General features: G+C 28.3%; 1 long non-coding RNA gene across 1 annotated transcript; it reads right to left on the reverse strand.

Annotated features, from left to right (window-relative positions):
- Positions 1-8,225: 8,225 nt before the first annotated feature.
- Positions 8,226-12,331, reverse strand: LOC132759726 (uncharacterized). Its single transcript, XR_009629761.1, has 3 exons — positions 11,929-12,331; positions 10,937-11,089; positions 8,226-10,671 (listed from the first exon to the last, which is right to left on the reverse strand). It is a non-coding gene; the product is annotated as an uncharacterized LOC132759726 (long non-coding RNA).
- Between the last annotated feature and the right edge of the window lie 416 nt (positions 12,332-12,747).

Genomic DNA, 12,747 nt, shown 5'->3' on the forward strand with positions numbered 1-12,747 from the left:
AATGTGCTAGAATAGTGTCTGGTGCAACAAGACTAGTTTCAATTGAAAACTTAAATAATGAAGTAAATTGGGAAACATTAGAACAAAGACGTTATAAACATAGATTAACATTATTCTATATAAAATCAAACATGGCATTGCACCAGAATACTTGTCAGAACCAATACCGTATCAAACAAACACTCGTTATAACCTTAGAAATTCAAACGACACTATTGGTATTTCAGCAAGGACATCTTTATACTTTAGTTCTTTTTTTCCCATCTTTAATTCGTGAATGGAACAACTTGCCCCTTAACATAAGGAATCTACCAAACCCTTTCAATGTTTAAAAATTATCTATCACGTGATAAGAAAACTACACCAAAATACTTTTATTTTGGTGATAGAAAAACTTCAAAATTCTTCACACCAGGTTACGCACAAAATGTAGCTCCCTAAATTATCATTTGTTTCTTAAAAAATATATCACCATCGCCATTATGTGAGTGTGGTCAAATGGAAACTAACTTTCATTACTTCTTTGAATGCAATCGCTTTCGTACATGTAGAGAAAAATTATTGGGAAATCTAAATAATTTCGATATTACCCTCAACACCCTACTTTTTTGGCAACCCGGACATCTCAGATACTGATAATGCCAATATCTTTAAACATGTTCATACTTTTATCTTGGAATCAAAGCGATTTCTCTGAACTTAAAGTGAAACAATGAAGCAATCTTTCTTTTCTCTTTCTTTCTTTTTTCTTCCTATTGTATTATCTGTTTTTCCTTTCTTCTTTTTTCGTTATTAAAATTTCTAATTCTTATCCCGATGATTACTTATAAATATAACGTTTACTTCGTCACAAATATTTACATTCCACTTTTTTTGATAATTGTACAAAATATTATAAAATCGACTTATTATAAAGTTACACTAAAAGGAGAAGAATTTTATAAGACTTAGTCTTTCGTTCACATCCTTTTCTTTGAATATATTATATATTTGTATTCTGATTGTATTGTATTATGTATATCATGTAAATATTCGGGAAATAAATATGTTTAAACTAAAAATTAAAATTAACCTTTCACGATCAAGAATCATGTTTCATTTAATAAACATCAGAACAGGTTTGTAAGTGTCGCCTATGCAATAGGTAAAATAGTTCCCTATACGGATTGTAAAAATCATGGCAATATTCTAAACAAAATAACAACGATCGAGTACATTTAGTTCTCTTATAATTATAACGATAATGCCTTTTAAAGAACTGTTTTACTTATCAGTTGCAGATATAATGTCCGTAATGCTTACGACGTCATATTTATTTGATATTTGCCAAATCGGGAAACCGTTTAAAATCTATTTTTAATTCCCCAACATAATTTTTAAAAATCAAAAACAACAAAACACATACCCCTAGAAAAAATAGGGGGGCCGGCAAAAAATGAAAAACAAAAAAAATCTTTATTTGTAAAAACCAATTACTAAAGAATAATTTTTAAATAAATGTTTTTTAAATTTTCACAAATTTTTTTTAAACCCTAAAACTTCTGGAAAAAAAAGGCTCACAGGGGGTAAAAGCCCCGATCGTTTCAATAAAAGGTTTAAATTTTTTAAACTTTTCCCAAAACCTTTTTAAAACCCAATTGGGGTTTAAAACTTTTTGGAAATTAATTTCCCCCAGCAGAAATGATCGGTTTAAAGTCATGTATGTAAGATAATTTTTTTAATTTAACCCAAATTTTCTTTTTTCATATTTGGACTTTTTGTGGTAAATAAGAAAGGGGGGTTTGTAGAAAAAAAATCGGTTTACTTAAATTTTGGTTTTAAAAACAATTTTAAATCGGGAAAGGGCGGACGGGGAACCCCTTAAAAAATGTCACAAAAAATTTTATATATAAATTTTAATTTTTTAAAAACGAATAAACAATTAAAAGGGGGAATAAAACCCAAATTTCCCTATCAACTTCCCAATTAAAATGGAAAATTCCCCAATAAGCCCCGGAGTAAAAAAAAAAGTATCTTTTGGGTTTTTCAAAATAGGGGTTTTAAATTTTTTTTTTCTTTCTGCATTAAATAAAATTAAAAACTAAAAAAAAAGAATCAAAAAAACAAAAAACCGGGGGTAAAACATTTTTTTGAAATATAAATTCAAAAATTTTCCCTCAAAATTTTTTTTAAAAATGGGTTTTTTAATAGGGGAAATTTGTAAAAAATTTGACCTGTAAAACTTTCCCTTTTTATTCGTTTTTTTAAAGTTAAAAAAAAATTATAAAAAAACAAAAAGATATTTTTAAGAAAAAAATTTAACTTTTTTTCCTTTTTCCTTTTACTGGTTTTAATGTTTGTCCCCCCGGGTTTTTTGGGCCCCTTTAGGGGGCTTTCCCGCCTATAAAATAAAAGAAAAAACAAATCAAATTTTCTTAAACATTTCAAAAGGGGGTTTCCCCCAAGACGGGGGAAATTTAATAAAATAAAATTCCCCCATAAAGGGTTTTTTTAAATAAAAAATAAATGAATTTTCAGAAAAATACCCAAAAAATTGGGGGGTTTAAATTTAAAATTGTTTGGAAAAATCAGAAAAAACCCAAAAAACTTTTTTTATTAAAATTTTACAAAATTTTTCCCAATTTTGGGGGAAAAAAAACAATTCCTGGGCGGTCTTTATTAACATTTTAATTCTAAATTTGAGTGTTTTCATCTCATAGTTTTTTGCCCCAGAATAGCTTTTTCACATAAAGAATGGAGATCGTAGATCATAGAGCTATTTAAAAACTATTTATAAATATGTATATAGTTTTTTTTTTCAAATTGAATACAAATTAAAAAAGTATGATAAACAACAGGATTAAAAATAGCTCCTGATTCCTTCACTTTTTTATATTATATGCTTTATTTTATTAGCATTGTCAAGCTTAAAATAAATTAGTTTCCATAAGTTTCCATTAGTTATATTATTAATTTCATTGGGTACAATATTGGATTTCCACTTTTCTGTTTTCCTATTTATTTTTTTTACTTTTCCCATTAATGAAATTATTTCAAACATGATTTTTAAAAATTTTATCACAAAAATTTCCCTTAAATTTTTTTAAAATGAAAATATATCAAGAACCTTTTTTCCCCAATATAAATACGTATAAATATTTACAAACTAGAAAATTTTACTTTTGGTTAACAAAAAAATTTAAAATTTTTAAATTTTTTGCTTCTTTCCCTTTTTGGTAATAAAATTTGGTTTTTGGGGGATCAAGTTACAAAAATTAAGGGGAATTTATAGCCCATGCAAAATATGAAAAAAAATTTTCCCCCAATTTTAGGGAATTATTAAAACTTTTGGGGAACAAGAAAAACCCCCTTTACCCAAACCGCCCAATTTATAAAAATTATTAATTAGATCCCGGGTTTGTTTTTGGAAGTAACTTCTTTAAAAAAATTGATCCCAAAATTTCGGGAAAGGGAATAAAATATCTGTTTCCATCATAATTTATGTAATAATATTATTTCTATTATAACTATTTTCGCATTTAGTATTAAGTCATTTGCAATGGGAAACATGATTACTTTGTCACTTTTTTACAGAACAATTTTAACCACATGAAAAAAATTAAAGATAAAATGGTTTATAACATTGGGTATAATTATTTTATTATGTTTATATTGTTAAAAAAATTATTCTTTACAGGACAGGATTTAAATTTTTTTATGTAAGTATGTACTTAGAACTTTAGTGCAAAAGCTCAAATCATTTGCTCACTTCATTTTACCCAGAATTACTATTTCAATTGTTTAAAATGACCTAAAATTAAGCATTCACTGTGGTTCAAATAAATATTTTCTTTAATTTTGGGTATGTCACTTTATTTTGTTTTAATATATACATTTCATTTTTAAATTTCCATGATGATCTATCTAAGATTTTCAAAGTTTATGTTCTTGAGGCTTAAGGTAAAATATTCTAGATGTTTTTATATAAATACCGTACTGTATGATAAAACAATATAGACTTTTCTTTTTTAAATGACCTGATTAGACAACAAGTAGATACAAATATTTTCTTATGTTTTCGGGTAAAATCTTTCATAAACATACACATATCAATTTAGATATACGCGTGTGTCACTTTCCAATAACTATTGGACAAGAATAATGTTTTAACGCTTAATATTGGACAGAAAAGACTGTAAACGGAAATGAATTTTCAATGATTATTTCATTACGGATAAAAAATACAGTTCAACCCCGACAGTGGACAAATATCACAGTTCACATAACGGTGGAAAAGTATCACAGTTACATTACAAACAAAAATGGCACAGTTAACATGACACAGGACAAAAACTTACAGTTATTATGACAAAGGACAAAAACTTACAGTTTTAATAACGGAGAACAAAACTAAACGTTTCACATCATAATGGAGGACAAAAACTCACAGTTCAATATGACGGATGACAATCGTAATAGGTCATAAACAGTATTTTTTTGATTTAAATTATTGTTTTTTACAAACACTAAAGTGATAACAAAGCACATCGGATCTTATCTGCGTAATTTGATTTAGACATACACTTGAGTCCGTTGAGTTATCTGAATAACATAAGAAAGCCCCACGCGCCTAATTATTGTCAAATATAATATTTTCAACTCCTTGCTAGCATCTTCCTCTTGATGAACAAATTTACATTTTCTACGCAATGAAATCGGAACAATAAACTTTATGAGTTGGCACTTACTTTATATATTCTGACGAATTGCTTATTTAAGACACATATTTTTTTCATTTTATTTTGTATCACGACCTCAAGTAAAAGCTGAATTCCCTCCTTATCTGACACCAGGGAACATTCCAATAAACTTTCCCAGCAAGTTTATGTGTCCCCCCCTCTTATTTCAGAATTTTGCAAAAGTTTTTAACGAAATTTCCCCCTTTACAATGGTTTTTTAATGGAAAGAACTAATATCAAGAGGCCCGTAGAGAAAAAATATTATGTATATTATTTTTTTTGTCTTTAACAAAATTTAAGCGAAGGGGCATGCCCGGGTAACATCATGTTTTTTAAAAGTAAACCCAAATAACTTGACCATAAACCCAAAATTAAATTATTGAAAATTTAGGTTAAGGTCCTGTCCCTTGCTAGCATATAACATTTAATATCAAAATCTTTTTATTTCAACAAGAAAATCTAATATTTTGAATTAAACTGAACTTTCCATTTAGCCTGCTTTTAACCACTCATACATTTGGGTTTGTAATGTTAAATTCCCAAAGGCCAATTTGGAAGTTATGCCCAAGTGCACCACGTTATTATGAAATTTGTACTTTTTTATTTAAAGTTATTATATGTTTTATGTAATTATTTATAATAAATTCCTAGTGTATAAATGATATGTTAACTCATTTCGATATGTTAAAAAAGTTTTGTTATTTCAAAATCTTTTAAAAAAGTGACAAATAATAGTGTTTTTAAATAAAAAAAACAATTTTATTTTGTCAACGTGGCGTTATTTGAAATTGTTCATGCTATGAAACTTTGACGTTGTTCCGAATGCTTTTAGATAATGAAGTTTAAATTTGTTTCTTGTTTTGCATTTTAGCATAAACCCTTATGTTTATGCGCTATATCTTCGGAAGTATACTTTTTCACCCATATAGCGTTCTGTGAATGCGATGTACTCTCTACGATGTAAAAGACATGACAAAAGAAATGGACGTCCCCTTAAACGAAACTTACAAATATACACAAAAGAACTCAAAGAAGTTTTTTTTTCATAACCTTTTATGACATACATTTACATTAACATTGAAAAGTAAATATGATTCATATATGATTTTCTAATTTCTATAAGGCCTAAAACATGTATAGTTTTCACTTGAAATCTTGATCATGTTGTAAATGGTGAAGATGAACATTAATAATTTGATCGATTTGTCGTTCACACCCCCTGACAACTAATTAATATATCAACATATTAATACTGCGTAACTAAGCATTAAGGCTATTTTTTTGCATATTTTGACCTCTTGGTCGGTAATTAATATGCCCACTGTGGCCCTTTTGCAATATGTAAATTTCTTTCGCTGTTCTGTTCACAATATAAATTTAAAATACCTTTTTTAAAATCTTTAATGAAAATAAACATAAATCAGAAGGTATGCTATTTTAAGCTGCACGACAATGTTGACAATCTCGATATGTTAAGTTTTACATTCTTGTAGAAAGAAAAAATAGCCTAATTTATCAACGAGAGCAATTTGTTGCTCGGCTAAACAGTGAGAGACGAATAAAATATACGGACGTAAGAATATTGTCATCTCAGATTATATTCAATTTTTATGCAAATGAATTAGAAGACGCCTAAAATATAAGCTTGATGGTCTGACAAAGTTACAGTTCAGACCGGATACATAAATCTGAATCTGCATTTGTCAAACAGAAGGCGAGATCCTCAATTAAAATGATATATCTTGAAGCAAATAATAACGATTTTGTCATGGGAGAAAGAAACGTTTTTTAATCAGAGGAAATTGGCGCAATTAAAATTCATTATTCCTTTTTAAAGAGAACGATTTACAATTTTTGTTAATGTTTGGAAATGAGTGTTTTCAAAAAGCTTTAAGCTAAATATGTCATTTTTTAAAAAAATATTCCCTTTATCGTCAATAAAATTAATAGCGTATACATCTTGTGCATATATTTCTAGCACATTTGCTTTTCTAAATAAAATCTAGAAGGTATTGACTTTTATGGTTATCATAAAGCGAGAAATTTACGTAGTGTTTATTAAATTAAAAGCAAAAAAAGGTATATAAATTATTTCGTTTATATTGAACACATGCTTCAAGACAAATAAAAGATCGAATAGAGACAAACAGAGATCATTTATAATTTTTATACGTTTTACTTCTATACTTCCCTGCAAATATATTTTAGAAGATTTATTCGGCAATATTAACCATTTTTAAATGAAGTACATTTATTTCTATTGTCGTCTGTGATGAGTTCAAACATGTCATAAATCACGTAAATTCAATGACATTTAAATGTCAGTGCGTTAAAGAATGTCTGGTTTTCACTGCAATGTCATAACAGCAAGAATATAAATGCGCAATACTAAAAAACATTTCAATTAATTTCATGTAACAGGAAAATGAAAAAAGCAAAAACAACCTTAAAAAACTAAAAAAAACTATTGCTGTTAGAAGTTTAACACAGAATGTTATTTGTTTTGAATTTTCTGAACTATATATCAACCAAATATTATTTGTTTTGCAACATTATTTTAACTAGTTAAATAAATTATATTTTCTTCTTTTTTCAAAAGTTGTTTTAAAATGAAAAAGAAATGCCATTGACAGAATTCCTATTAGGATAATATTAAGTATTTGTAAGTTCTTATCGTTTCAGACCAAAAAGATAGTGGCAAAAACCTTCTTTTTATGAATCTTTCAGAGAAAACACAAGGGGCGATTCACTTAGTACTTCAATAGCACTAACTGTTTGCTTAGTTGTGGCTGGCGATAAGGTGTTCCTTTAGTTCCATCATAAGATAGATTTGTGGATCTTATTTTGCAAAAATAATATCAACAAGTTTTTAGTAGGATTACTTATAAAAGAAATAACCTATAGTTACATTCAAATATAACATGGTTCAACTCTGCGTTACACATATGTGTCATAGAATGCAAAAATGGGGTTTCTTGACCAAATTTTTGATTTTCACTTTTTTTAATTTTCTAAATCTATGAAATATCAGAAGTAATTCCTGAAAATTTGAAGGTCGTGTCTTTCTTATTTACAAAGATATACATAATTTTGTGAGTATGGTGTCCAGTAAGTAATTAAAAATACACATAAAAATCTTTGATCTTTGTGATGTTTAAAGGTGCATGAGGAAAACAAATTTTGAAGCTAAAATGAATTTTGTGAAAAAATTGTTTTATGTTATTAAAGTTAAAAAATGTTGTAGAATATTTTTGGAATACAGCCACCATAATTAAAGCATCATTTACATTATGTTGCCTAGCAACGGACCTATTCCTGGGTTCTTTCTGGCCTTTTTCGTGTAAAAAGTCAGGTGCTAGGTTTATTTTATAACACTTGCAAGTATCAATTCGAAATATATTCTTCTTTCACATTTGCAAATGGTTCTATTGCATTTCTACAGTGTAAACAGGAAATATTACTGTTAAGAGATATCATAATACAACTTCAAAAGAACTAAACACAGTGTCCATTTATCATTCATTTATTAACTTTATTCAGATATTTACTCTGACAGCAGACAACAGTTTAATACAACAGTAAATGAAAGATGACTCAAGTATAACATCATCAAAGGTAGTAACACTAAATAAAAGGCATAATTACACAAATACAACATGAAGGAAGCTATATTCTGTTACCTAGCAACCATGGAATATCCTAAATTTTTGTAATTTATTTTGTAAATATACAAATTTTTTGGTAAAATACAGCTAACAAAGTAGCAGAAATAATTAAATTTTCAATAAAATTATAAACAATGCCTATTAATTACTTTTCAATAATTTTCCATTGAAGATAACATACAATCCATGTTCTGTACACTTGACTAGTGTTCTAGTGTTAGTAAGTCATGCAAATTTTAGCAGAACTCAGTATTTTTGCCATGTATATTGCTCTGTATGTTTTACAATAACCAATAAGCATTTGATCAAATCACTGTTACTTTCCATATTACATAAATATATCTATCTGCTGTATAACTGATTTACATAATACCTAAGCAATAAGTAAAAATTAATTAGTGTTGCCAAGCAACCACAAAATCTTCCATAATTTCCTTTTAAATTTTACAAATTTTAAGTTTGATTAAAAAAGATCTCAAAATACCATGAACAAAGCAGCATGATTACAAAAAACAAATTACAACTATTAAAACTGCAAATCAAATCTTAATAATAGTTCTTGGATCAAAGTATCCTTAAACTCACTTTACTATAGGTTTTGAATTTATATAGATAATATACATAATTTCATAAAAGTATGTTCAGTAACATCTGGTGTTAACTACACTGTTTCACAACAAAGTAAGGACTTTGAATTAACTAGCATTATATTTAATAAAAATGACATAAAGATAATTCCTACAAAAAAATGTTCCTTACTTAAAACTGTCTCTGCATATAATTAGGTTGCTTAGCAACCAATGAATAATTATTATTTTTTTTTATAAATTTCTAAATTTCCAAATTTTTACAGGCATACAGGAGATTACAACTTAGTTAAAAATAGCAATTTGTGCTATTATAAAAAATGAAAACAATACCACAAATAATGTGTAACTGAACTTAATAAGGTATTCAGAGAACAGCCTGCCTCACCATTCCTTAATAATATAAATTAAAAATGATACTTCTAATATCATGTTCACAACATTTATTTTCAGGTACATTTAAGGTTCTATATTTTAATATTTTATAACTTAGTGATGATTATTTTTCAATTATTTACAATGTGATCAAACATATAAAGTATTTTTATTATGATGCACCTGTTTAAAATCCTTCTCAACTGAAGGGACTATTGGTTGCCTAGCTACCATTGAATATTCTTTGATTTTGCTGCTTCTTTTAACAATTTTAAGGATTTGTGATAATTTACAATGTGATTCTACACTAATATCAACATTAAAATTCAACTGACCTATCATTGTTATAGATAAAGAATTTTTCATATTCTACAACTATAAAATGTTTAAAATTTGACAACAAGTACTGAAGCTTAATGTTACTTTACATTTTCATACAGTCATTTTCTATCTAGATTAAAGCGTAAGATCAGTTTACAGTTGATCAATTCATAACATGCATAGGTTCAATAGAATTCTATAACTTAGAGTAAAATGACAAATGTTGTATTACACTTAACTTAATCTAATAAACATTTTGTAAAAATGATGGAAATTAGTAACTGGTAAACTGACATCCAAAAATAATATAGGCAGCCATTAAATAATATCTATGCATCAATGATTCACACACTTGTTAATATAGCATTAGTCCTTAGAGCACCACTTATGCAACACACTTGCAGTCTTACCTTATGAAGCATCTACTTGTATCATGAGCTTTATTTGAAATGAAGAAAATAATGACAGTGTATACATGACCACTATGTTATAGGAACTCCAATTATACTCAAGAGTAAAAGACTGCTCTTTCTCTTTCCACCTTTTTCACATAATTGTCAATATCCAACTTTATTTCTGTTATCGGGATAACTGGTTTTGGCCACACAGTATTTTAGCTATGTCAGATTTGAAGAACTGCCCAATTTGTTCAAATAGATACTAATGTCTTGCTGCATCATTACTGTACTTCAGGTAAAAGACCTCTGGGAGGCAACTGTTTCAGTAAAAACATTTTTACCTCCACAGAGTTAATATATTCTTTACATGTTATAACACTTGGCTCCATTGCACTTGCACAAAAATGGTGGTATTTGGATAACAGTTTGAGGGCTTAACTTAAGAAATGACTTCATAGGGATTTTCTGGATCATCTATAAGCTGTAGGATATTGTGCCCGTATCTTGATGACTTCAGGACAGTACACTTAGGCAACCTGTTGCATTGTTTTTCACTTTCCAGATATAAAAGTTACAAGCATGTTGAGACTGACACTTCCATGAAGTCCTAAAATACATATAAATTGGAAATTTAAAAAGTTTGCATAGGATATAAATAGTACTTAAGTAAATAATACTTAAAATTAAGATTATATTTAGCTGAATATTCCTTTTGCAACTGAAAATACTATAGCATAGGAGAATAATAATAAAATTCATGGCAAAGGAACACATCTGACAAGAAAAAAAATAGAAATCTACCTTGATAATATTTTTAAACATGTTTTTACAATATGCACATGAAAAAATATGTCAAATATGGGTAAACTAACCTGATCCCTCTTCACAAACACCAAACACATGGAATATTCTTGGTGTCCTAAAACATATTGGACCAACCGGTTGAGAATGATGGGAAAAGTGCACTTGTTGGGCATAATCCCAAAGGTTGAAGTACTTTACATCAAGTGTGCATGGTGAAGTGCCTGAAATGTACAGTAGTTAAATTTATAAATTATGTTTTATTGATATACAGTTTTTACAATTTATAGAACAGTCAGATTTTCCTGAGGTCCTCATGTTTTGCTAATAAGGCACCTGCAGATATGATTCCTTTAATAAGTATCCTTTCTGGAAAGCTTGTCATAGGGCTGTGACTTTTTTAATTAAAATATTAGTTTAATCATTTCAAACAAGTTCAGGCTTAGGTATTCATTGATGTGCTTCTAAGTGTGAACAAACATTTTGATATTTTGATGTGACATCATGTGCCTTACAGAAACATAGTGTAAATACATGCTAAGTGTAAGCGTTACACTACTGTATAGTCTAGTTGTGTCAATGAAAAAATATATGTCTATGGACTCATTCAATACCCTCCATTTATTGAGTCTGGTTATGAGAAATTATGGAAACTGCAACATCTCCATATTTTTAATTTTAAAGATCTGAAATATTTAAAAAGCTCAAACAATGGAGCCAGAGATATATTTTCACTTTTGGGATACAAGTTTTCAACAGCTCAAATTTTTATTCTCATACATGTACTGTACAGTAGGGCAGTACAGTATGCATGGAAGAAAGTAAAGATTAAAATTCTTGAAAATCTTGAATTTCCTCACTTTGATGATTGTTTTATCTAAGAGATTAATTACATAAATTTTGATTTTAATTGCATTGAGTAAATAATTACTTGGCTGCCATTTATCATGTTGCTATCAACAAACCGTTGTCCAGGAACTGCCATTGTTACTACTTCCGGGTATAATTATTTTCCGATAAAATAGATATTTAAGCAAAAATACTAGAAAAAATAAATACTCACCTAACCCGAATAATCCAGTTATATATAAGTTCTGTCAAAGCAGACGTTGCCAGTGTAAAATATTCTTTAAAACACCGAAAAACATCGAATCAATTCACCAATATTTTATCAACAATCAATGTCAGATGACGTAATCAGTTGTCCTCGTAAAAATCTTTTCCCGTGATAATTTTACTTGCTGTCATAGGATGAACGGTAGCAAATTATTTTTGCCGTTGATTACTCTGTATGAATCAGGACCCAATGTGCTGACAAGTCATTTATTATATAATTAAGCGCTGTTTTACTGCCAGATGAACGGAAAAATAATGAGGAAAAAATGGCGTCAAAGATCTCGCATTTTCTCGATAACGACGTCAACGTCAAGAAGCCCCATTTTTGCATTCCACTACACATATACTGACCAGATTTAAATCTTTTATTTAAAGATTTATTACGAAAGAGGAAACAATGTTTGATATGGGTTTATATTAATTACCATCAAAATCGATATAATTTTGTTCCGATAATAACTTGGCATATATTGTGTGTGTAAGAAGAGATATTTGAAATTTTATGGTTCACTCTTCAAAAACACAATGTAACAACACGGTAAAATGTGTTTTGAAATAAACGACATCATAAATAACTTGAATTTTAAGTTTATTCCAAAAACAACACTGTTCGAATCTGAATTAAAATGGCCTTTATATTCAATTATATACAATAGAGAAAATGAGAATCCCTAAAAAATACCCAAAACGTCAAAATTGAAAATGTTGCAGGCTCGGTTTGATTGAGCCTGTTCATGGACGGTACTGGAAAGTGCAAGTAACCGTC

The sequence above is a fragment of the Ruditapes philippinarum genome, unplaced genomic scaffold, assembly GCF_026571515.1.
Source record: "Ruditapes philippinarum isolate M1 unplaced genomic scaffold, ASM2657151v2 ctg5760_1_1_1_1, whole genome shotgun sequence".
Lineage (NCBI taxonomy): Eukaryota > Metazoa > Mollusca > Bivalvia > Venerida > Veneridae > Ruditapes > Ruditapes philippinarum.